The 23709-nt window shown below is 35.2% G+C and overlaps 2 long non-coding RNA genes across 3 annotated transcripts in view; both read right to left on the bottom strand.

Moving 5' to 3' along the window:
* Nucleotides 1–1304: 1304 nt before the first annotated feature.
* On the bottom strand, nucleotides 1305–5452 carry LOC111502688 (uncharacterized). Of its 2 annotated transcripts, none has more exons than XR_002721763.2 (2): nucleotides 4727–5452; nucleotides 1305–1553 (listed from the first exon to the last, which is right to left on the bottom strand). It is a non-coding gene; the product is annotated as an uncharacterized lncRNA (long non-coding RNA). The 2 variants fall into 2 exon arrangements; XR_012464850.1 differs by having other exon boundaries at nucleotides 4731–5452.
* Nucleotides 5453–5480: 28 nt separating this feature from the next.
* LOC141481272 (uncharacterized) overlaps nucleotides 5481–23709 on the bottom strand; it is a 106729-nt gene continuing 88500 nt past the window's right edge. The window contains exons 2-3 of the long non-coding RNA XR_012464851.1: nucleotides 6901–6967; nucleotides 5481–6852 (exon numbers count right to left, since the gene is read on the bottom strand). This is a non-coding gene — a long non-coding RNA (uncharacterized lncRNA). The remainder of the gene's footprint in view (nucleotides 6853–6900; nucleotides 6968–23709) is intronic.

Here is a 23709-nt window from a genome sequence, read left to right as displayed (position 1 = left end):
AGAATTCAATGAGTGGTGTTTCAAAAACAGACTAATCGTTAATGTAAATAGGACAGTTTGTATTGAATTTGCATATTCTCCTCGGAGTCTACATAACTTCACTTTCAATTTTCTTAATGAATCTCTGAGATCAACAACCTATACAAAGTTTTTAGCAGCAATGATTGTACATAACTATAATACTAGGAAAAGCAATATGCTCACAAGTCGAAAACGTATCTATACAAAATATGAAAAATCTCCTGTGTTTGTTGAAATGAGTATTTATAATAAGTTGCTGAACAGTTTAAAGACACTGCCACCAATTGCCTTTGAACAAAAATTCAAATCATTTCTATCGACAAATGGTTTCTATACAGTGGGGGAATTTTTACTTGAAGTTGTAAATATTTATTATTTTTTACAATTTTTTATCTTATTTTATAATGTACTGACTGTTACTTTGTCTAATTGGCTAAGGCTAATGTTGATGTAAAGCTAAGATCTTTATGTACTTGTGTATATATATATATATATATATATATATATATATATATATATATATATATATATATACATATACATATATATATATATATATATATATATATACATATATATATATATATATATATATATATATATATATATATATATATATAAGCTTCTTCATGGCCTATAATTTAATGAGTTGTGAATTTTTTCACCATTTAATAACATTACAAATTATACTGTAAAAATGAGTGAAAAACAATAAATTGAACACATAAAAGTTAAACATGTATAGGATTTTTTGTGGGTTTGACAAATGTCATACCTTCACATAAATGTCATGTCTCAATGGATATAATGATTTTATTAATTTTGACTCTAAAAAAAGAGTTATTGATTGATACAGTTTTCATTATTATTATGTTCCTGATGTAGTTCCAGTAAGTTACTGTATGTACTGCTGAGATTATCAATGTCAGTGTTCTTATTCATACAATCAGAAGACTTATTAATTTCAACCATTTCAAAAAAAGGCGTTTGAAAATATTTTTTTGTATGTAAAACTTTGATATTAGAGTAATTTGGTTTATGTCCTGTTTCTATAGAATGTTGTGCTAATGCACATTATTTCTTATTGAACTTTATATAGCTTTTATGTGAAGGGTTATTCTTTCATTAAGAATTCTAGATGTTGTTCCAATATAATCCAAGCTACAATTGTAACAAGGAATGTTATAAATCACATTTGGCTTTTTTGTAGTATCCGTTTTATCTTTCAATTTGGTATTAAAATTACTTTGAGGAAGTAGTGAAAAAAAGAAAGAAAATGTAAATAATATGTATATAGCTTTGTATTGGTCAACTCTAACAAATATTTTTTTCGATATACTTTCATGATAAGTGTCAAAAAAACATATTATGTCTCTTCTGCATATGCTGTTTCAGATGTGTTTTTCTTTTTCCACGATATGGGCAATGAGGACATTTGAAAAACGGATCCTTTCCACATTCAAATTTTCGATGGTTGTAAAGGGATTGGTAGTGCTTGTATTTTTTATCGCATAGTCCACAGTAGAATAGTCCTGAAAAAATGTATCTGAGTAATATTTGGTCTATTATTGACAGAAAAAATCATGTTTCATCCTTTTCTTCAGTCACTCCACCTGAAACTTCATTGTGGTTCAAAATCAAGCCCTTCCTGAAATACCAAAACTGCAATACTCTTCTCGAGGTAAACTACATCAACCAAGTTGGCGTCGAGAAGAGTATTTCAGTTTCACCTTTTATCTTTTATTTCATTGTGGTTGATTTTTATGGATAGTGATCAGTTTTGAAATTGTTGAAAGGTGACATGCGATAATAACACTATATTTTTCGGAAACAAAGGTTTTGGCTTTCTAATGCTCCACTTTTACATGAAAAATGTGGATGAGCCCCATATACTCCCTTCAATTTGAACACTATGTCATTGGGTTATGTAAATATTCCAAAGCTTTGTAAGGATCGTATGAAAGAAACCTCTTTACACAGGTCTCACAGGTAACATTTGTGATGTACTGTTTGGAACCTTCGGTGTAGTAATGAATATTACTGGAGTTTTATCACAACACAAAACCGTTATTTTAACACCTCGACACGTGTTTCGATCATCAAGTGATCATTTTCGAAAAGAATAAACTGGAAGAATAATATTCCTGTTGATGATCACTTGGTGATCGAAACACGTGTCGAGGTGTTGAAATTAATGGTTTGGTGTTCTTCAAGAGAAAGATTAAACTAAAAGATTAATCTTCCTCTTGATCGAAACACGTGTCGAGGTTTTAAAATAACGGTTTGATGTTGGTGTTGTTAAATATTTTGATCTTCCTCTTGAAGATGATCACTTTGTGATTGAAACAAGTGTCGGGGTGATGAAAATAACGGTTTGGTGTTGGGATAAAACTTTAATAATTTTCAATATTTCTCACAGGTAACAGTTGATGATTTTGTAGTAACATCCATGAAAATAATTTCATATCAGGTTCATTTTATTGTATTTAAATTTCCACCCATGAGCGTCCGCAACTTCGGTTCAGTGAAGAGGGGGGGGAGCAGGTACACTTCAAATTACATACATAAGAACTGAAAATTGGGCAATACTACATGTCTTCTTAGATAAACACGTGAGATGGGAACAAATCCATATAAACTTTGCAATTACATCAATACAGTTTATTTAATTCACAAAAAAATTAATTGATTTGTAAAAAAGTGGCTTACTGGTAAAGTAATAGTTTTATAGGGTTCAGTAGAATTTTTTCTGAACTTCTTAAACGAAAGCCTTCTTGCACTATGTATTTTCTGTTCATGCTCATTAGAGCAGGGCCGTTTAGCTGTATTTCGGCCCCTTGTTGACCTGGGCGAGATTTTCATTCTAGGCAAGGTAGAAAAAGACCGTTTAATCGTGCAGGTAATACATGTTGAAGTAATGAGAATCTGAAGGACATTTTTGATAACGGGGTAACACATGTCACAATCTGCAAATGAGTCGGCTACTTCAATTTCATGAACTGCTGATGCTGCCTCGTCTTCCCAGAGTTTCAACCAAAGATCTAGTTCAGGATCAATTTCTGTAAGCTTAGAAACATCTACCGATGCGTTCAGTTTTACCATATCCAGTTCATTTTTCAAGAAATATTTAGTACGTACTTAGAGACGATATTATTGAATCCAGATACGAGATCACCAGTAGTCAGAAGAACTCTTTATAGGTGGATCACTGCGATGTTGTAGCCTGAAAACGACTCGCAGGATTGTCAGTTCCACACCCAGTTCCTCTGCAATTTCAATCGCTTCCAGCTGTATTGTTCCAGTTGAATTTTCCTTTTCGTCTTTGTGGGATTGAAATGTGTCAACTTTTCCTTAGTTATATTGCGATACTTTCACAATACCTGTTATATTTGGTTCGATTGAAGTTTATTCACCAACGCCAACAGAAATTCGAATATTTTGCCAACAATAAATACTGGCTTGTAAGCAGTGTTTATTGTTGGCTGATATGCCAGTTTTCTAGTGGAAAAGTGACAACGTTTCCAAAGCTTTCTCATTTCAGCACTTTGGAGTCTCAATATTGAGACTCCAAAGTGCTGAAATGAGTGCTGGTCATACTTCTCATAAAGTATTCTTTGAAAAAAATATGACAATTTGAGAACCTTTTTCGTTTAGTGACGTCAGAAGTTGGACAAGAAATATGCAGCAGGCTTTATGACTATGGAGTTATTTTGTAATTTGACAGAAACAACATTTTTTTAATCTCTGCTTACCAATCAAAGACATATATTCTTCTGGTCGCACAATCAATATTGATATGCACGAGAGAGTTTTTATATTTATAGTAAGTACCGGCTTTTCCTCGAGATTCGGATTTTTACCCTGGTTTGACTTAGGTGAGACGACCTCGTACTGAGTCCAGCTGGTCGTAAGCAAAAAATAAGACCCTGTTTGTGCTTTCAAGATGAGTTTCCAGGAGTTCTGATCAGAACTCCTGGAAAGTCGAAGATGTTGATGTGTTGCCAAATATGAATATTTGCATGTATTGCATACATTCAAATTTGGAAAGGGTTAGTAATCTTAAGTGTCTAAGTAATGTTTGAATTTGTATGGGTTTTATATTTCCCTCAACTTGACAATGATGGATCAGAATTTCACTGTTGTGAGATAATCGGAGATACTTTGGAAACGTTTCAATTATCAACTATTCGAGTTTGAAATGAATTGAAATTTTGTAATTTTGCTGGGAACTATTTATGTTTCTACAACTATGGTTATAGTCTAAGATCCGTTATAAACAAGATCTTCACCGGTCTGTTTAACGGATAAAAATTATTTTATAGGTAATTTACTATGTTGAAAATGACAGAAAACAAGGGGTGCCCCTTACAATATTGTACGAACTATAATTATTCAATAATTAAAAATGATTTTTTTAAATTAAATCTGCTAATGAGTTCAATAAAAACATTTAACACTAACAGTATGTATAAAGCCTACAGAATATGCAAACGTAAAGGTGCCTATTTTTATCCTGTCCAAACTATTGAGCAGCCATAATGATAATTTCTAGCAGTTTATTTGTTTAACAAAAAATCTGTAACTTTTGTGTTTTATATCTATTTAAAAATTTGAGAGTGTAGAAAATTACAAAAAAATACACGTTGAATACTATAAATATTATTACTATTGCACAAAAAATGTGGATGAATAAAATATTACGTACTTACTGTATTTATTCTCTTCACAAAAGTTTTGAAATTCTTCATGATATTTCATTTTTGAAACATTGACTTTTCAGACAGGCTGTGTGGCAACCAAAAAATTGTGCTACTCTTTAGTAAGCTCAACATCACTGTATATAAAGTTCGTTTCTTTTCGAAAAGCTAATTTTAATAAACAATGATTAAAAGATTGATCATTAGAATCTAACACTAGATTATCGGAGTCACATAACAAACACTTTTTAGCCATTTTTGTTAAAGTACTTACCAACACGTGTTGTCAATATCAACAGAATATTTTAGGTTACTAAATGCCCAAAATATTGCTATTTACAAGTCTGTAGCTGTCATTCTCTATTGCATGAAATAGTAACATGCGCACTCTCTCATTTCCTGTAGCTAAGCCGCGCGCAGCTACAATCCTGTGTCTTTGTCTATCGTACAGTATACTATCCTCGGACTCGTCATTCGAAACAGAGTTTTTACGGGAACCCTTATATCATCGGATTTGCAATAAAACAGTGCTTGATATTATGTTTGGTTGATATATTAAACAAGTAAGTGAAACCAACTACGGCATAAATACGGTTTAACGCCTGGCTGTTCAATAGTTCAGACAAGATAAAAATAGGCACCCTTACGTTTACATATTCTATAGGTTTCATACTTACTGGTAGTGTTCATTTTTCTTATTAAACTCACTAGCAGAATTAATATATATATATATATATATATATATATATATATATATATATATATATATATATATATATATATACAGTGTGATCCATTTAAGATGGAAGCACCCTTATAAAACTTACTTTTTTTAACCGATTGGAATGATTTTTTTTTGTTAGGTAGATATTCAAAAAGTCTATTAGGACACCAAATATCATGAATAAATCTCAATTTCCAGGGCCAACTAATCTTATTTTTCAAGGTCAAAAATCTAGAAAAATTACTAGCGATTTTTTTAGAAAAACTCTGACTACACCACTGGATTTGTGACATTTTCCAATGGATAACATGTAAATTACGTTGAAATTCGTCAATCGATAAAAAAGTTATGAAGGAATGAAATTTGAAAAATATGCCGTTTAATCAACCCACCAATTCATGTTCAGGAATTTTATGAAAATTCTGTATACTCCACTGGATTCAGGATGTCTTGAAATATTACTGATCACAGTTTCATCGAAATCTGTTCGGTAATAAAAAAGTTATAAATGAATAAAATTTGAAAAATATGTTGTTCAATGGAATTTTAGCAACGTTCTTACTACACCACTGGATTAGGGGCAATATTTCACAAAATATTATTTATTCAAATAAAATTCATGAAACGTTCATGGGAGAATCAATTTCCTTTCATAATGTATGTCGAACCATATCAATCAATCAGTTTATCACAACAAACTTTAGTGTCAATAATTTCAAATGAATCTACAAAAAAATTACTGTAAGTACATTCTTCTAATTGCTACAAACTAGCGGAAAACAATCTTTTATTCACAATCAATGTAAAAATAGAAACCAAGAAGATACCGAATTGAAAAATAAATGAGTGCAATTCATATTCTGGTGGCCTCCACCAAACTTCCATCCAATTCAATGCATTTATCATATCGCTTACGAATATTTTTTAAAGTATTCCTCAATTGTTGTGGAGTAATTGCATCGCAAGCTTGCTGAATTCTGGTGCACAGTTCCACTCGATTCCTTGGTCGTGATTTGTAAATCTTTTGTGTAACATAACCCCAAAGGAAAAAATCGAGTGAAGTCAGGCGATCTTGGTGGCCATCCAATTAATGTACTCCCCCTTCCTATCCAACTATATATATATATATATATATATATATATATATATATATATATATATATATATATATATATATATGATGTGATGTTTTTCCGGGAGTTCATCCGTTGTGTACTATTCGATAGTCGACGTTTCGCCATCATCTCAGATGGCATTATCAAGACGAGTTACTGCTTCGCTTCGAGAGGTGTAACTGATGTTAGGTTCTTCTTGTGGTGTTTTTATATGGTTTTGCTTGCGTAAGTTGTACGGATTTGTTACCTGTTTTTCCACCTGAGGGTTGTTGATGGCTTTTGGCAGTTCTCCTACCTGTTTTTCTACCTGAGGGTTGTTAAAGGCTTCTGGCGGTTCTCCTACCTGCGATGGTTCATTATCAATTTGTGGTTGTCTTTGGGGGTTGTTTTTAATTATTGTTTTCCAAATCCTTGGGATGTTTAGTGATGAGGCCTTGCTTTTCGATTTCGATAGCTTTCCTAATTTGTCGAATTCTTGGGTTTTGCACCTGTGCTATCTGTTTTGTGGACTCAAAATTAATATTATGACCTGTTTGTAGATGGTGTTGAAAGTGGGCAGAGGAGGTTTGTTTTGTTCTTATCGAGTTTTTGTGCTCCTGGGTTCTGGCAGATATACGTCTGTTGGTCTGACCGATATATTGTTGACCACAGTCCTCGGATGTGATGCTATATACTCCTTGGTTTTCTAGGAAAAATCTCTCTTTCGGTCTGGGCAGCCAACTGGATATCGTTTCTCCGGTTTTTTATCATCATTGGTGGGCATGACTTTGTTTTTTTTATTGGAATGAATGACCTTGTTTGTGGTAAATTAAGGGCTGATAGTCATCTTTTACTGATATTCATTGCCTCTTTGTTTCTACCGAGATCATCCCAGTGTTGCTGAATTTCTATTGCCTCTCTATATATTCTTTGCTCACTTTGGAGATAATTACTGCAGTGGAATTCACCAGTTCCCTTATTGACCAGATAGAGAGAGAAGAATTCAGATGGAAAATCAGAGAGCATCTGGATCGAGAATCAGTTCCAACATCTATCACCAGCAATGAAGAACGTAGAGCTCTGAACGGCCTACGTAGAGACAAAACCATCAAGATCATACCTGCAGATGAAGGAAACGCTACTGTGGTGATGGATACTGTTCTCTACGAACAGAGGATCTAAGAGGTTCTTCAGAAGGGACGATATACAAAGATCGTCCGTGACCCTACTGCATCAATAGAAAGGAAGTTGTACCAGATTTTGAAAAAACACCAAGTCTGTTTTTCGGACAAGGAAAGATCATCACTAACACCGCACCACAGTAAGCCTCCTCACTTGTATGGACTACCCAAAATCCACAAGAAGGACGTTCCGCTTAGACCGATCATCAGCTCCAGAGATTCGGCTACTCAAAACTTGTCTAGATTTTTACTTCCCATAATACAACTTTCACAAGGAAAAACATCGTCTTTTGTGAAGGATTCGAAGCATTTTGTCGAACTACTAGGGTCAATTGAAGTCACACAGGAAGTTTCGACGTGGAAAGCCTTTACACCAACGTTTCGGTTGAAGAAGCACTCCAAATCATACAGAAAAAGCTATCCGAAGACGGGAACCTGAAAGAGAGAACGAATCTACCTATAGAAGTAATTATGGAATTACTAGAATGCTGTGTACGAAACTATTATTTCCAACTGAAGCAAGAGGTGTGCTCGGAAAAAGAAGTGTGTTCCGCAAAAAACGTGTGTTCCGCTAAATGTATGGTGAAAATTATCATTATCTACCACCAAAACAGCATCCTTCAAGATCGCCACCGGGGTACCCCACGAACTGATTAGGAAGTGAGATCAGGCAAGGAGATCTTCCGGAACCAAATTAAGGTTGGTGTCTTCCATTATTAATTTTCCAGATTGTCGTCTCCTTTTAAATATCTAACATCCGGCCCACATGGTAACTACAGTCCTTATCGAACATAAATCCTTGCTCATCTTTACGCAAGATGAGGGACTGCCAATGGGATCGCCACTTTCACCAGACATAGCCAACATATATATGGAGTGGTTTGAAACTCTGGCCATTGAAGAAGCCCACAAGAAACCTCGAGTCTGGTTGAGATATGTTGACGACACCTTCATAATATGGAACCAAGGGATTACTGAACTAGACGCCTTCCTGAAACACCGTGCTTCCGTGATCTGTAACACGAAGGAAGGTCTCGAGAAGGAACTATAGACATCATCAAAAATGATCTTCAAAGGAATGGCTACTCCAAAGCGATGGTAGAAAAGATTTTGGCTAAAAGACAGCAGAAGCCTAGCAAGGAAGAGAAGCTGTCACAACCAGTGCTTGCACTTCCCTACATCAGAGGTTTATCGGAGAGGATAAGCAGAATTGGTACAAGTACAACATCAAAACCTGCTTCAGATCCGGTAACATCATCCATAGCAGCCTCACGAAAACCAGGCCACCAAACGCGGACTGCGATTCCAAGAATTGAAACTGAGAGGCCATTGAATGTTCGCATTGCTGAGCACAAGAAACACACACAGCGAGGAGAAACCAGCAATAGCAGACCATATTTGGTTCCATCAACACAACATCGAGTGGTCCCAAGCTAAGATCTTACACAGAGAAGAACATTGGTTTAGGAGAAAATTCAAGGAAGTCGCATACATGTTGTCCAACAACGTATTCAGCCAAGCCTGCGTAGAAATATGCAACATATGGAAACCCATCATCAAGCGAAATATGGCCAACTCCTGCCAAACGATCATCTCCCACTGAACCAGTGAAGCGGAAAAAAATAGAAAGCGGGGATGAGTGAAAGTACTCGAACGACCCATAAATAGTCATCTCTCGGAGGAATCAGTCCAGTCATCACCCGAAAACGATTGTGGATACCAACAATCGAGACACCGTGAACTAACTTAGCCTGAAATCTCTTAACTTTTCATTTTTATCTTCATTTTCATTTTGTATTTCTTTATTTTAATTTTCTATTCAATTGTTTTATGTTTAGGTACTTGTATTTTATTTCACTACTATTTCATTTCAGGTGTTTTTGCTCAATATAATCGTTATTTACAGCTATTTATTGTTAATTCTTTTTAAGTTGTTTCAGGGATTTCAAATCATTTTATATATTAGACAAAGGAAGTCCGAACTAGTGAAATTCATTATGAAACATTGTCAATCACCTTCAAACAAGAGTATTTGCGTCTTTGCATCTTTGAATGCGACAATGTGCTCTATTGAGAGCATGTTCAGCTACAGCTGATTTGTCGGTTTGTCCGAAGCGACAATTTTTTATGTTCACAGAGACGGGTACACATACTTCTTTTCGTAGTTCCACGCAGCTAGAGGGATCCGGTATATTCCGGGTGTTGCTGAAGGCTCTCTAGGGTCCTTAGCTGACCTTAGAGTCTCTCTGATAATTTTTGTTGGCTCAAGTATTGGTTTCTCTAAAATTCTCCCAATCTGTAACATTTTTAACATAGGATAAGGAAGCTTTTTACGGCAGGCAGTTTCTGCTTATCCGTGCACTTGAGTGCTACTGACTATCAATGAGCAAGAAACATATATTCCCTACCCTTGTTTGATTTTGCTCACTCGAATTACTGATGGAACGCTTCTATACATATTCATTAATTTGGGTAATGTTTGGAAAAACATTTTCACATTTTCCTTCAAGTTTTTCACAACTGGTTGTGAAACCGAAAGGTATTCTTCCGAAGAAAACTGTTTTTCCTCAGGTGAACACTTAAGATAATTTTCAAGAGACATCTATCTATGATATACAATTTTCAACGGAAAATTGGAAACATCTCGAAAATATATAGAAGTTTGTTATAACTTTAGTAAGATTCCAGAAAAGTGAAAGAAGAGGCATTCGTGACGTTTTTTCCTTTTCAATTTATTGTATTTTTCTGTTCACAATAAGTGAGTTCTGAAAGTATTTTACTCTATTCTTTGATAGAAAATAGAGGAGGCAATGTTCCTTGCTGTTTGTTTTCACAATCTGAAAAGTAAACAAGGCTAAATCATTGGAGAATCTGTTGAAGTGAGTAAAAGGACAAACTAAAAAGTTCGACTCGAAAAGTTACTGCGTCATAAAAACCACTAAGGAGTTAAATTAGTGAGTTTCGTTTTCACAAATTTTGTCTTTTGTTGAAAGAAATATACCGTTTTTCATCAAAATTTTATTTCTTCAATCGAAATTCGTAAAAACGACAATTTACTGACCAATTGAATGAAGTCTTCAGTGGTCTATAATACGCAGTAACTTTTTTAGTTCATTACACTTCAACAGATTTTCTATCAATACAGCTTCGTTCATTTTTCAAATTGTGAAGGTTGAATACCCAATAAATACAAAAAAGACAGAAAGGAATATTTTTCAGTAAACCGTTCTCGGTCATTTTGTTGAATTACGTTTTTTTAAGACCAAGAATCATTACAGAAACACTAACATAGAGGATTCGCAAATCTGACGCAAAAACCACGCGATAACCTTCGTCTTTAAGTCAGATATTTGATTCCTCGAGTTTTTCGTTGACATTTTCGTGTTCTCAAATGGGACTTGAGGTGATCATTATGTTTGAAGCTGACATTGCAAGAAGAACATCTGAACTGCTTTTCCACCCCACACTCAAATTTTGTATGCCTGTTAAAGTGAGCTTTTCTTATATAGGAATGTCCACAGTTCATACAACCAAATCTTCCATCTCGACGAATGAAGAACTGCCTCCCTGAAAATGAAATACATATTTTAAAGATATGAAAGATGTGAACGACGGAATTTTGCTTTCTTGTTTCATCCATAATTCACCAATTATGATACGTCACAATTATCAGCAAACCAAAAAAATCTTCGGACATACTGAGAGTAAAAGAATTCAGTGAACCAAGCTATATTTGAATTACAGCATTTCTAATTCTTGCAATTATTGAGACACTGAATTGAGCGTTCTATTGCACCATCAACATGCAAAGTTCTCTGAAAAATTCTTCTGATATAATATGAGTTATGGTCGATATATGATTTAGAAGGGAAGGGAGGGTGATTTGTGATATGCAATTAAGAGGAAAATGAATGTTACGTTTCAAAAGTAATAATATAATATAAATATAATATAAATATAAATTGATTCAAAATCCCTGAAAAAATTAAAAAGATTCACCGAAAATAACAATTTTATCAAACAAAAACTGAAATTACAAAGAAATAACATACAAGCAACAACCAAAAAAATTAAAATATTAGTAAAAGCTGGAAATTAAAAAAAAATATTATTAACAAAAAATGAAAAATAAAAAGATTCCAAATCAAGTTACGTCACGACGTTTCGATTGTTAGTATCCAGTTACTAACAATCGAAACGTCGTGACGTAACTTGGTTTGGAATCTTTCGATTTTTTGTTAATAATATTTTTCAATTTTTTAATTTTCAGCGTTTACTAATATTTAAATTTTTTTGGTTGTTGCTTGTATGTTATTCCTTTGTAATTTCAGTTTTTGTTTAAAAAAAAATGTTATTTTTGATTAACCTTTTTAATTTTTTCAGGGATTTCAAATCAATTTTTATTATATTAAACAAGTCCGAACTGATGAAATACACCACGAAATATTGTCAACCACCTTCAAACAAACAAGTTAAGCTGCTGCCGATATTGAATTATATTTAAATATCGTTTCTATCGATAATTAACATAACTTTTGAAATGATGTTATTTCTAGAGCAGAAAAAAACTTGAAAGAGTTTTCAAAACCGAATATAACATTCGATTTGGAATCAGTATAAAATGACTTGAAATCAGTTTGATACATATTGCATAGTAACATAGGTGATATAGAAATAGTACACGGAACTTCCATTTCAACACCCTCATATTCAAATAGTATCTCTAACAGAAACGGACTAACGCACTAGATTTAACAAACTGTACTCTATCGAGGAACAAAGATTATTGCATGAATAATCATTAATAATTCCCAGTCGCTACCACTAATACCTTACATAACTCATGAATACTCCATCTATCGAAAGAACAAAGTGTCATCGAATTTCTCTCCACAGCCATCATTTGCCTCCATCAACGCCGTCGACAGTAATGCAAGTTCACACTCAGCCGTTCCTGACTATATGATGGCTGCTATACTTCAACTGAAACCAAAACAAAATGTTCCGAATAATTACATCGTGTGTTCGAAGAACTCACTCCCTTTTTTTTCTAAGGGATTCCATTGTTTTCAGTTAAGTACTACAGCTTCGGGACTGAAAGTTCTTTAAAAATCTGATGGTACAGGAACATGTTCTCGACGGCCCGACATGGCACAAGAACACGTTCCCGAGGATCCAGCATGGTGCAGGGATACGTTCCTGACGACCCAATACGGTACAGGAACACGTTCCTGGCGGCACAACACGGAACAGGGACACGTTCCTGACGGTCCACCTCATTCGTCGTCTTCTTGGCCAGAACTCATGGTGTCTAGGTACTCAATTTTAGTTTTATCATATCTCTCAACCTGTTCTTTTCCCCGTGGCATCCCTATCGTATTCAGGTGGTCAGCAATATTCTTTTCCATGCAAAACTCCATGAACCGTTTTGAAGATAATGCAGTATTTAGTCATCCTTCTATAGTCTATAGCATTCTATCATCTGATTTCAAGTTATCATAATAGCAAAAAGGTACATTGTGTAGGATTAGTTAGAAAAGAGCTTAAAACTGAAAATAAAAAGATAATTTACTAAGAGAAACACATACATTGAAATCTTTATTTCATCATTAAATAATTTCCTGAAGGAAGTATTAATTTTTCTTTAGTAGGAAGGACTCAAGTGTAATTTTGTAGCTGTGGATAGTAACTGAGTTTTCAGTTCAAAGGGTAGCAAATTGAAAAATCTGAGCCCCAATACATTGGGGAAATTTTAAGTCAGTGCATTTTTACAATATGGCATATGAAAGTCCGTCTTACACCTGGTATTAATAGAATGCACATTTCCATTTTTTATGGAACAGCTACGGTTATCATATACAAAAACTCATGATTCGAATATATACAGGCATGATAATGTTAGTATTTCGACATTTTTGAAAATACTTTTACGGCTTGTATTTCTTAAGACTCCTACTATACATCTCATAATCTTTTTCTGGTCGACAAAACTAATGCTACTAATGCTAAAACTATAGCGCTATGGTGTTAGAGGAAAAGCCAATGATTTAATGAAATCTTACCTCAGTAACCGAACACAAATAGTCGGTATCTCATCTAAAAATAATTTCAAATCTTCGGTATCCTACTCTGAAAAAGTACAAACTGTCATAGGAGTGCCTCAGGGCTCCAATTCTTTTCTTGATATTTATCAACGACATAAGTCTCCAAATAGACATCAGCTCAGTTTTTCTGTTCGCTGACGACATCTCAGTTGTTGGGTCAGAGAGGGATATTAATTCTCTGAATGAAACATCTAATGTAACAGTGTCTCGAGTTGTTGAGTGGTGTGAAAATAACTATCTCTTAATCAATAAAAATAAAACCAATTATATACATTTCAGAAACGGTACGGAAGCCCCACTACATATCAATATAGATAATTCCGAAACAGATGAAACATTTTTCTCCAAATTTTTAGGGATTATGATAGATGAAGAATTGCGTTGGACTGATCAAGTAAAATCAGTAATGGGTAAATTAACGTTAGCTTGTTGCGTCATAAGATACCTCATTGATCACATAAGTATTGACAATATCAAAATGTTTTATTTCGCTATGTCCATTCCGTGAATGATTATAGTGTAATAGTTTGATATCATGCACCAACATCCAAGGATATATTCATCTATCAAAAAAAGTCATGAGAACTATGCTTAACCTGAAAAATGATACCTCTTTCAGACAATTATTTTCTAATTTAGGAATTATGACTGTTCATTGTGCCTACATATATAATAATGCAATATTCGCTTAAAAATACCTGCATAAATTTCCTGCAAATAATCAATACATTTGCCATATGGTAACAAGAGGAAGTAAACATCTACGCATTCCACTACATAGAACAAGTCTATTAGAGAAAGGTCCGTACTATAACTGTGTAAAATTATATAATACACTGCCTTCACATTTTAAAGAAATCAATACCATGAGTATCTTCAAACGAACTTTGAAGGACTATCTGACTGAAAATCCCCAATATTCACTTGAAAACTTTTTACAATGTCTGTAAAGTGTAATGCATGAGTAGTATATGCATACTTTCTTCTATTTTTGTAACAGCCACAAATGACTCACTTTAAGTGAAGATATATATTTTCACAATTTACTTGTAATTTTGATGTCATTTTAAGTATTCACTTGTTTATTTATATGTGTGTTTGTAAATTGTAATTTTGTATTTGACGTTGCTGATGTTTCATAGGAAACCCATGGTAATAAATATATTATTATTATTATTATTTTTAAATAAGGAGGATGCTCCCCAGAAAGTAATACCGTACCGAAGATGGGATTCGACATGAGCATGACACATCATAATCAGCTGTTTCTGGTCTAAAATATTACGGAGGTTTTTCGGAAGATAATTCATAGAATTCAATTTTGATATGACTGTTCCACAATGAGTTTTCCAGATGAAAAATACATCCGGGTATACATACATCCGTATAAAAGAACAAACTAGAAAATAAAACGTTTAGTTTGAGTATAGCCATGAAGATGAAAGCACCGTCTGTAACAACTACTAATATTAGAAGAAGAAGGTCATTAATGAAAACAATATGCGAGGATGAGACTGGCTGTAGGAGATGGTAAAAATGTCTATGAAGGTTCAAACGGAGTTGTGAGAACAACATCAACACATACAATGAGGGTAGTTATTAATCGCCTTTTTCCAGTAGGCGACTTCAATCCAGTAAGCGACTTCAATCCGGTAGATTTCTGAAAATGTTCAACATGTACCTACTTGTATTATTTTTGTCTTGACACATCTTTCCAACGGTATATCCTTCGTTAATTCGAATTTCGTCCAGATAATAAATCTTTCTATTCATATTTCGACAGTCTCCTATCTGCTTTTGGTAATGTCTCTTTCATTAAATAATATCATCATTTTCGATTGAGAATGATTTTCTGATATGTTTCTCACAGCTGAAATTTAATGTCTTTAAACTTTCCTATAATTTCATTTTCCCTATTATTGGAGACATACGTTGCGTTGTTCAAAGCTCTCATTATTTTGTTGAACGTCGGTATTTCTTCTGATCAAAACCTTCTTCTCACCAGAAATGGGACCAGTACACACTTGATGTTCGTTCGCTGGTGGTTCATTTCGGTGAGCAATGGTTTCGAACGCGTATTTAGCCTTTCTCTCTCGCACATTGGTTGCCCTCAAGCGGAAAAAACAACAGAAAAAAAAACGACGATGGTCGAAGGAGTGGTACATGGTAATGATGCAGTTTTCTTGTTAATGTTGTAATAGTCCTTGCTTTTCACTTTCCATAATTCAGGACAATCGTGATATAATTCAATCAACAGATGAATGCATTCCCGTTCAGAGTTTTCGGGAAGCTCACTTTCCGTAGCGGACGCCATGGTTCCTACCTAGTGACTGACGCAATGCTTGACGAAAACTGCCCTAGACGGTCAACCTCCTCCTTCAACCGCTTGAGTCATTCAAACTTTCTATCAATCACCATCAAGCCTCGCTTCAAGCATCAAACAAGTTCATACACGGTCAATCACTCTTGAGTCAATCGATTGACTAAAGCTTTTGATCAAAATGATTGACCGTCTAGGGCCTCCTTTTAAGTATGGAATATTACTGTATGTGCAATGAGAAATATCACATTTGAAAGTAGGCATTTTGTCACATTCAAATTTTAGATGCCTTTTTCTTGATATAACTATAACTTCCCAATCCGTATCCTGAAATGAAACCATGTACGTCTAGATTCGTACTCGACAAATATTAAATATGATAATAATAATGAATCGACTTAGTTCAAATTTCAAACAGATTTCACAACACTGCAAAATGTTTCTCAACTTATCCCCAATAGTTAGCTTCAAAAATAGAGATCTCTTCAGCTTTCCATTTCTCTAATTCACAGCGATAGACAACATTTACGACGCACGAAAAAATTGATGGAAATCTATTTAGGAAATGTATGCTTAGATGCCTTGCTGTACCCAACAAAATAGTGAGATGTCTTGAACAACTGATATCACTCTGGCGAACACTCTTCACCATAACATCTGGTCAAGCCAGAGTCCCCTTCTCTTCTGCATATCACTATTGCCATTATCTAATGCGGAAAGAAATACTCGAGGGTTTGACTATGGTACCACCGGAAACCGAAAGCACAAGGTCACCCGTTTGTTTTATTTGACTGATCTTAAATTTCATGCTTCTGGAGAGAAAGATCTCCGTCAGTCCTTGAAGATGGTGGAAGAGTTCACGTATTCGTGATAGGCAAATGTGCAATGATCCATCTCAAAAGACGATGATGCGGGGACCACGGAGTGGATGTGTAGCTCGTAGATGAAAGCATCCTACACCACGCCACTTCACAAGAGGTAACAACAGTAAATATTCTCTCCGCGGCAAGTATCAGCACAAACTCCAACTTACTCTACTCGTTTTTAGTAATGAAGTGGACGCAGGAGAAACTGTATCAACTCAACGTGAAGACCCAATAATGATGCACCATCATAGGAGTTAGCACCCCAAATCGCCCTTTCCACTGTTGTATCTTCCCTGACAACAGTTATGCCGTGGACTTTTGAGTTAGGATTGTCTACATGCCAGAATGGTACTGGATGGAGCCTGTAAAGGAGTCAAGTGTTCGGACCCCCTTCTGTGCATGGTCCGCGAGCATGAAAGATCAAGAATTGGAAAATTTCTCTTCAGAGCAACTGCCCGAGCAACTGAATAACTCGTTCCACATCGAACGAAGTAATCCAAACTCTATCACCGAGTTGGAACCCGTTCAGCAAAAGGAACAGATGAAAACCAAAGAGACCACTTCACTCTCGCGGCAACACGAGGACAAACAATTGCATGGAGTCTTCTTTAAAAACATTGAAGACCTTTACTTATCCAAGCTTCGCTTTCCTCAGGTCTAGTGGGCTGAAGTCGGAAGCTTCGTTATTCGTCATGACCTGCCAGGATGGTGTCTTCAACACCTCAGTCTGCCGAAGTCGCTTGATGGGTATAAATATTCCTGACACAAGTCTAGGGACTACCCCGAGGCGTTTGGGACCCTAATACACTTGCTGTCAGCATGCGGTCTCAGCTTACATCTATCGACATAACGGTGGCCTAATATTGCTTTATTACCACATACGGCACTTTTACGGTATTGTATAACACTTACTGCTATAGAATCATCTTTGAATAATCGCCCCTTGCAAAAAGAATATAGTGAATGTCTCCTTCAGGAAATTTATTTTTGTTTGTATTATGGAAATGTTGAAACTTTTGCGCTCTTTCTCTCGAATAAGATACGTTGTTTGAAAGTACATCAGCCTGTTCAATGCCTATCGTTTTTTTAAAATCTGATTTAGCAGATATAAAAAAACAAACGTTAAGAAAAACCTTTCAAAAACGAAAATATGTTTTTTCACTGCCATAAATTTATTATGCAAAGTTTGAAACATCCACTAATGCATTCATAATATTTCAAACATAATCCCAAGAACTGCTATTTGGTATCAAATTATACTTGAAACTAATCCCTTATTATCGTCAGGTTGTGTCTTCTCATCATATGCCCCTGCAAATGGCTTTTTCGTTTTGCTATGTATGTGCATTGAGAAATATCACATTTGAAAGTAGGCATTTTACCACATTCAAATTTGAGATGCCTTTTTCTTGATTTTTCGTGACTGTACATTTTGTGGCAATTTGGACAACGATAAGTTACCAATCCATGTCCTGAAATGAAATCATGTGAGTCCAGATACAAACTTGACGAATAGCTTAAAAAATGAAAACCTCTTCAGCTTGCTATTTTATTTCTCTAATTTGCAGCAATTGGCAAGGTCTACAAAGCAGGACAAAATCAATAAAAACCAATGCAAATTATTGAGGAAGTGTGTAAGTTCATCCACAGATATTCAATGATAATAACAATAATGCCATATTTATTACTTCATCAGCCATACATGAAAATACAGAAAACCAACAATGATTTCTTGGTAATGAAATGAAGGGCGCGAAGTTCATGATCTAAAGTACAACCTTGAAATAACTGAATTTTAACCTATAAGAAGATATGAAACAAGCGAAAAGAAAAATCAAAATCAAACTGAATAAAACCAATCCACTGCAACACATCTCCGTTTTGTGAAGTGAGTAGATAAAAAAATATGTGAATTCGAAGTTACAAAACGAGCACTTTTCGTGTTAGGAATCACACGTTAAAAGGCAAGACCTTGTTAATCCTTAGCTCGCACAAGTTTCGACTTCTGAGGGTTGTCGTTCGTAGGGGTGCGACAGCTGGTTAACGGAAAAACAGATTTGAACAGAATAACCAGAGAGGCAATACTCTCACGACGCGCGATTCACCAACCAATTTGGCATGTTAAGGAGATGAAGAAAGTTTCCTTGGTTCTTTTTTTCTCGACCAATATTTCAGTGTTCCTTGAAAACATACTTATATCAATTTCGGAACCACATTCAATATGCAATTTATTCAGTTCCAGGTTCGAATTTTTCCTTAAAATATGCAGTACTAACTGAAACGGTTAAATCCCCCAGTTTTTGGAAGTCAGGAACCCCAGAAACAGATACTTTCGCGTTTGCTCATTTGTTCCTGTTTTTATTGATTTATTTTCTCTTCCTGTTCTGAAATGTTTTGTGCATTTTTCGAATTTCTCCTTCTAACTCTGGATTTATGGCTGAATTTTCCATTGATTATTCTTATTATGGTCATTGCTATTGACGAATAACGAAACGCCTATTCCGTCTTGATCCATTACACAAAAATAAGAACTTATAGAACTCTGTTTCAGCCGTATAACTAGGCACTACCACAATTTGTAAACTAGAGCCCAAACACAACGCATTTATGATTCAACACTAGACAGCACTGTTTCGACCCACCATAGGTATCATCAGTGGTGGTAGGCTGAACCACACATCCATTGCTGGACACAACTGTACCTAAAGAACAAGCCTGGCTCAACAACTGACCGCCTTAGAAGCTTAGTTTATCTTTGATATTTGAGTTCTCTCTCGATCCTATAGACGTCGCCGTCATGAAGGGCGACCGTATCATCCTTACTAAATCTTGTTCTTGAAGGACAGCTGAGTCCAGCAATAGATATGTAGTTCAGCCTAGCACTACTGATGATACCTTGGTGGGTCGAAATAGTGCTTACAGTGGAAGCTGTAGTGGAAGACAGAGGACTGATGTTGGCGAGGAGGTTGGTAGTCGATATTGAAGTTTGGTTTTGTAGCTGACCGCCTTGGGGATCCTCTGTTGCTCTCATAGATAGCATCTTCGTAAGGGGAGATATCATAACTCATTTCTTTTATGCCCTATTTGAACACTGAATCATCCTGAAATCATTTATTTTTTCAACTTTGCCAATAAACATGAAACCAATACACAGATGTAATATTTTTTTAGGAATAGAGTACAGTGCATTTTTTGATCTTTGTCTCATATACCCATTAGGAGGGTCAGATATAAACAACCCTTATCTTTCTATGGCTAATCTCTTGGAAACCACATTATATTTTCAAAAAATTTGGAAGCTACGTTGAAGATGAAATGAATATTTTGGAGAGAAAGTAAATGGGAATCTAAGAAATCGATATAGGCCAGTAAAGTGGCCTAAAAGACTTCTTACTCTAGAACCAACTTCATTCACTGGCCTTCTCTAAATATTCAATAACGATAACTAAATATTAGTTGACCATACTTTTTCAGATTATGTATTCTCTATGTAGATAATACTACATTGGCAACTGATTCAGATAATCCTCATACGAACACAACTGAATAATTCAACACAGGGATTCATAAATTGGCGTGAAAGGAAATGTTTGATGGTGAATGCAAAAAAAAACAGTTTGTTTGCACTTCCATTCAAGGTGGAGATCAGTGACTGGTATGCAAGGGTTTGTCAAAAACAGTATATTATTTCCAATACCAATTGGAACAGCACATAGAAGGATTTCCCGCCTTGTCATAGGCGTCGGCATATTATTTTTCAGTGGTGGTTTTTCAGTTACTTATTCTCACAATCATAGCAATTGATCATCCCATGAAAAAGTTATCCATGGGTATCATGAAAAACTTCGAAATTCAAGGTAGTTGATTTCCGAGTCGAAAACTCTAATATACAATGAAAACACAAATAATCACACCGAATTCTCGTCAAACATATATTTGCTAGAAAAATCAAAATTCTTCTTCGCTATATTCGGATGAGGTGGAATCATCATCGGGTTGAATAACGATCGGATTTATGGAACTTTGCACATAATATTTGTTCTCTTCTTTTATAACGTGGGCCACACAGTTCTTCCACACATCACTATTACCTACTTCATTCACCACTCGCCTTATATTGTCAAGCACTACAGCATTCAAAGTCGGTGACTGATTACATTTCCGCAAGCTTTCTTTCATTGTGGCCCAAACCATTTCATTTGGATTGAACACACAATATTATGGAGGCAAACGTGTTTCACACATCGAAACAATAATATACTCTTTTTTGAAATAACGTTGTTTTATGGTTGCCAGTAATACCTTTTTCGTTGGAATCTTTTCGGGTATTTCCATGTCATGATTTCGCGTGAAATCAACAATATCTGCTTTTTTGTGTTATTGTTTGATATTGTAGTTAATAACCGAGAATGATACGCAGCGTTATCCATAACAATAACCGAGTTTGGAGGAATATTTGAGAGAAGCTGCTCACTGAACCAGGTTTCGAATAAAGCCACAGTCATATCTTCGTGGTAATCAACAAACGAATCTTTTATATTTTTGACCGACAAAAGCAAAGCGTTGGGTACGAAACCACTTTCATTCCCGGCATGCAAAATTATAACACGTTTTCCCCTTGAAGAAGGTGTGTTCAAAGCACAATACTTGGTTTCGTCTACCCAGCCATATTTGACAACATCATAGGTGTCAAACCAAGTTTCGTCAAGGTAGATTATATGTCTGCTGGATTCTCGGTAGCTTTTCATTCGCCTCAAATATTCTTGTCGAAGTTGAACAATGCGTGTCGATAACATTATGACCTTCCGATTGTTCAATTTTTTATATTTGAAACCACAAGACAATAAGACACCTCGTAGAGTTTCTAAAGATCTGTAATTGTAATCGAGATAGTCGAGTAATTTATACCAAATCATTTCCAAGGTTCGTACTTCATTTTTTTGGTATATACCATAAATTTTTCGCCGAATCATATCTTCTGTAGCACCATCAACGTTTGCTAATTCTGTATTCCTTTGTTTTCGTTTCATTGCATGGTCAATGACATCCCCTATTTTAATGACTCACGGCACAATTTTTGAAGGCTTTTGCACGGTAGTAACCCTCGTTTCATTGACATTGTATATTTCAGCCGCTTGAAATGTATGTCTATCTAGTAAGCTACCCTGTTTTTCAAAAAAATTTCCCAATGTTAACTTTATTGAAATTAATAGTATGTGCATAGCTGGTCCCTCCAGAATTCTAACAGACAGATTTGAATTCCTGTGTATAAAATTTGTGAACCAATCTTTGCCAGACAGTCCCATTGGTCCAGAACAGGCGTTCTATTTTTAGTGCAAAATTGAAACACCTGTATAGAAAAAAAATATAACCAATACATTTGCTTCAAACTGCAAGAAATAACCTACAAACTTTCGTGTTTCTTTGGGAGTCAGACCAAAGTTAATCGATGCTGAGAGACGTATGTATTTTGAAAACACTTCTTCTTGTGCCGTAGAGAGGATTATAGTGTGTGGATCGTAACCAATTTCAGGTGATTCACCTTCTCCTTACTTTTTAACATAACGAAAGAGTGTGACGTGGCAAAAGCTAAAAGCCCTATCAGGCTAGCAAGGCGAATCCAGCAAAATTGAAAAAAAAATATATCAATTTGTAGCTAATCAGTTACCAAAATAACGATTTTATTGCTCGTGCCTATCCTTAGAAATCACAAATAATGCCATCGTGATATCAAGGTAGCAAGGTAACTCAATAAATTATATACTTTTCCTTTGATCCTTGCAGAATATTCAGTTGCTATTTAGTTGCTAAACCTTGGTTATATCGAATCATTTTTAAATAATTTTTTTTTCAATTTTTTATGATCTTGCTATCTTGAAACTGCTTTTTCCTGGAATTGAAGATTCTCCACGAAGATGAATGTCTCCGAACCCCATATAATGATGTCAGGACGGACAATTCCGCTTTCTGATTCGATGACTTTGTTGGGGGTTAAAATAAACACCAATATGTCTTGGCATAATCATATCGCTGAAATTGCAAAAGCTACTTCTCAAAAGCATGGTACATTGTTCCGAACCAGAAAAATATACAAACCCCAGCAAGTTTTGATGCTTCATAAAGCTCAGATCAGATCTTCTTTGAAGTGTCGTTCTCATGTATGGAGCTCCGCCCCCAAAACATACCCTGAAGTTGCTGGGTTCCATCCAGAAGAGAACCATCCGCCTGATTACAGACGCTAACATCACATGCGACCTTGATAGCTTGGAACATTGAAGAAAGGTTGGAGATTCGTCTCTCTTCTGTAGATACTTTCACGGGAAGTGTTCAAGTGAATTGGCACATTTGATTCCACCAACACGTGAGAAATACGCGACGGACTGTGGCTGCCCATCATTTTGAGGTTCAACCCAGTATACCTTGAACTTCACTGTTTAAGAACTCTTCCATTTGGGAACTGTGTTTGTGTGGAATAAACTTGCTGAGAACATTTTTCGAATTTCATTTAATCTCCAGCGATTCAAATCCATCATGAATCACTACTTTCGCACAGGCACCGCTCTGGGAGCGCCTTAGAGATTTTTCTGTAGTGCTTGTATTTTGTCCCCAAACAATGGCTTCTGTGACCATTTTGTTTATTTTTTGATTTCACTGTATGTAACTTGCATCAATGTCTACGAAAATAAACATTATTATTATATG

This window comes from Leptinotarsa decemlineata, unplaced genomic scaffold, assembly GCF_025532065.1.
Source record: "Leptinotarsa decemlineata unplaced genomic scaffold, Ldec_3_MD MMD2_tig00000133_RagTag_RagTag, whole genome shotgun sequence".
Lineage (NCBI taxonomy): Eukaryota > Metazoa > Arthropoda > Insecta > Coleoptera > Chrysomelidae > Leptinotarsa > Leptinotarsa decemlineata.
The sequence above is the reverse complement of the archived record's forward strand: the minus strand, read 5'-3'. Positions and strand labels throughout refer to the sequence as shown.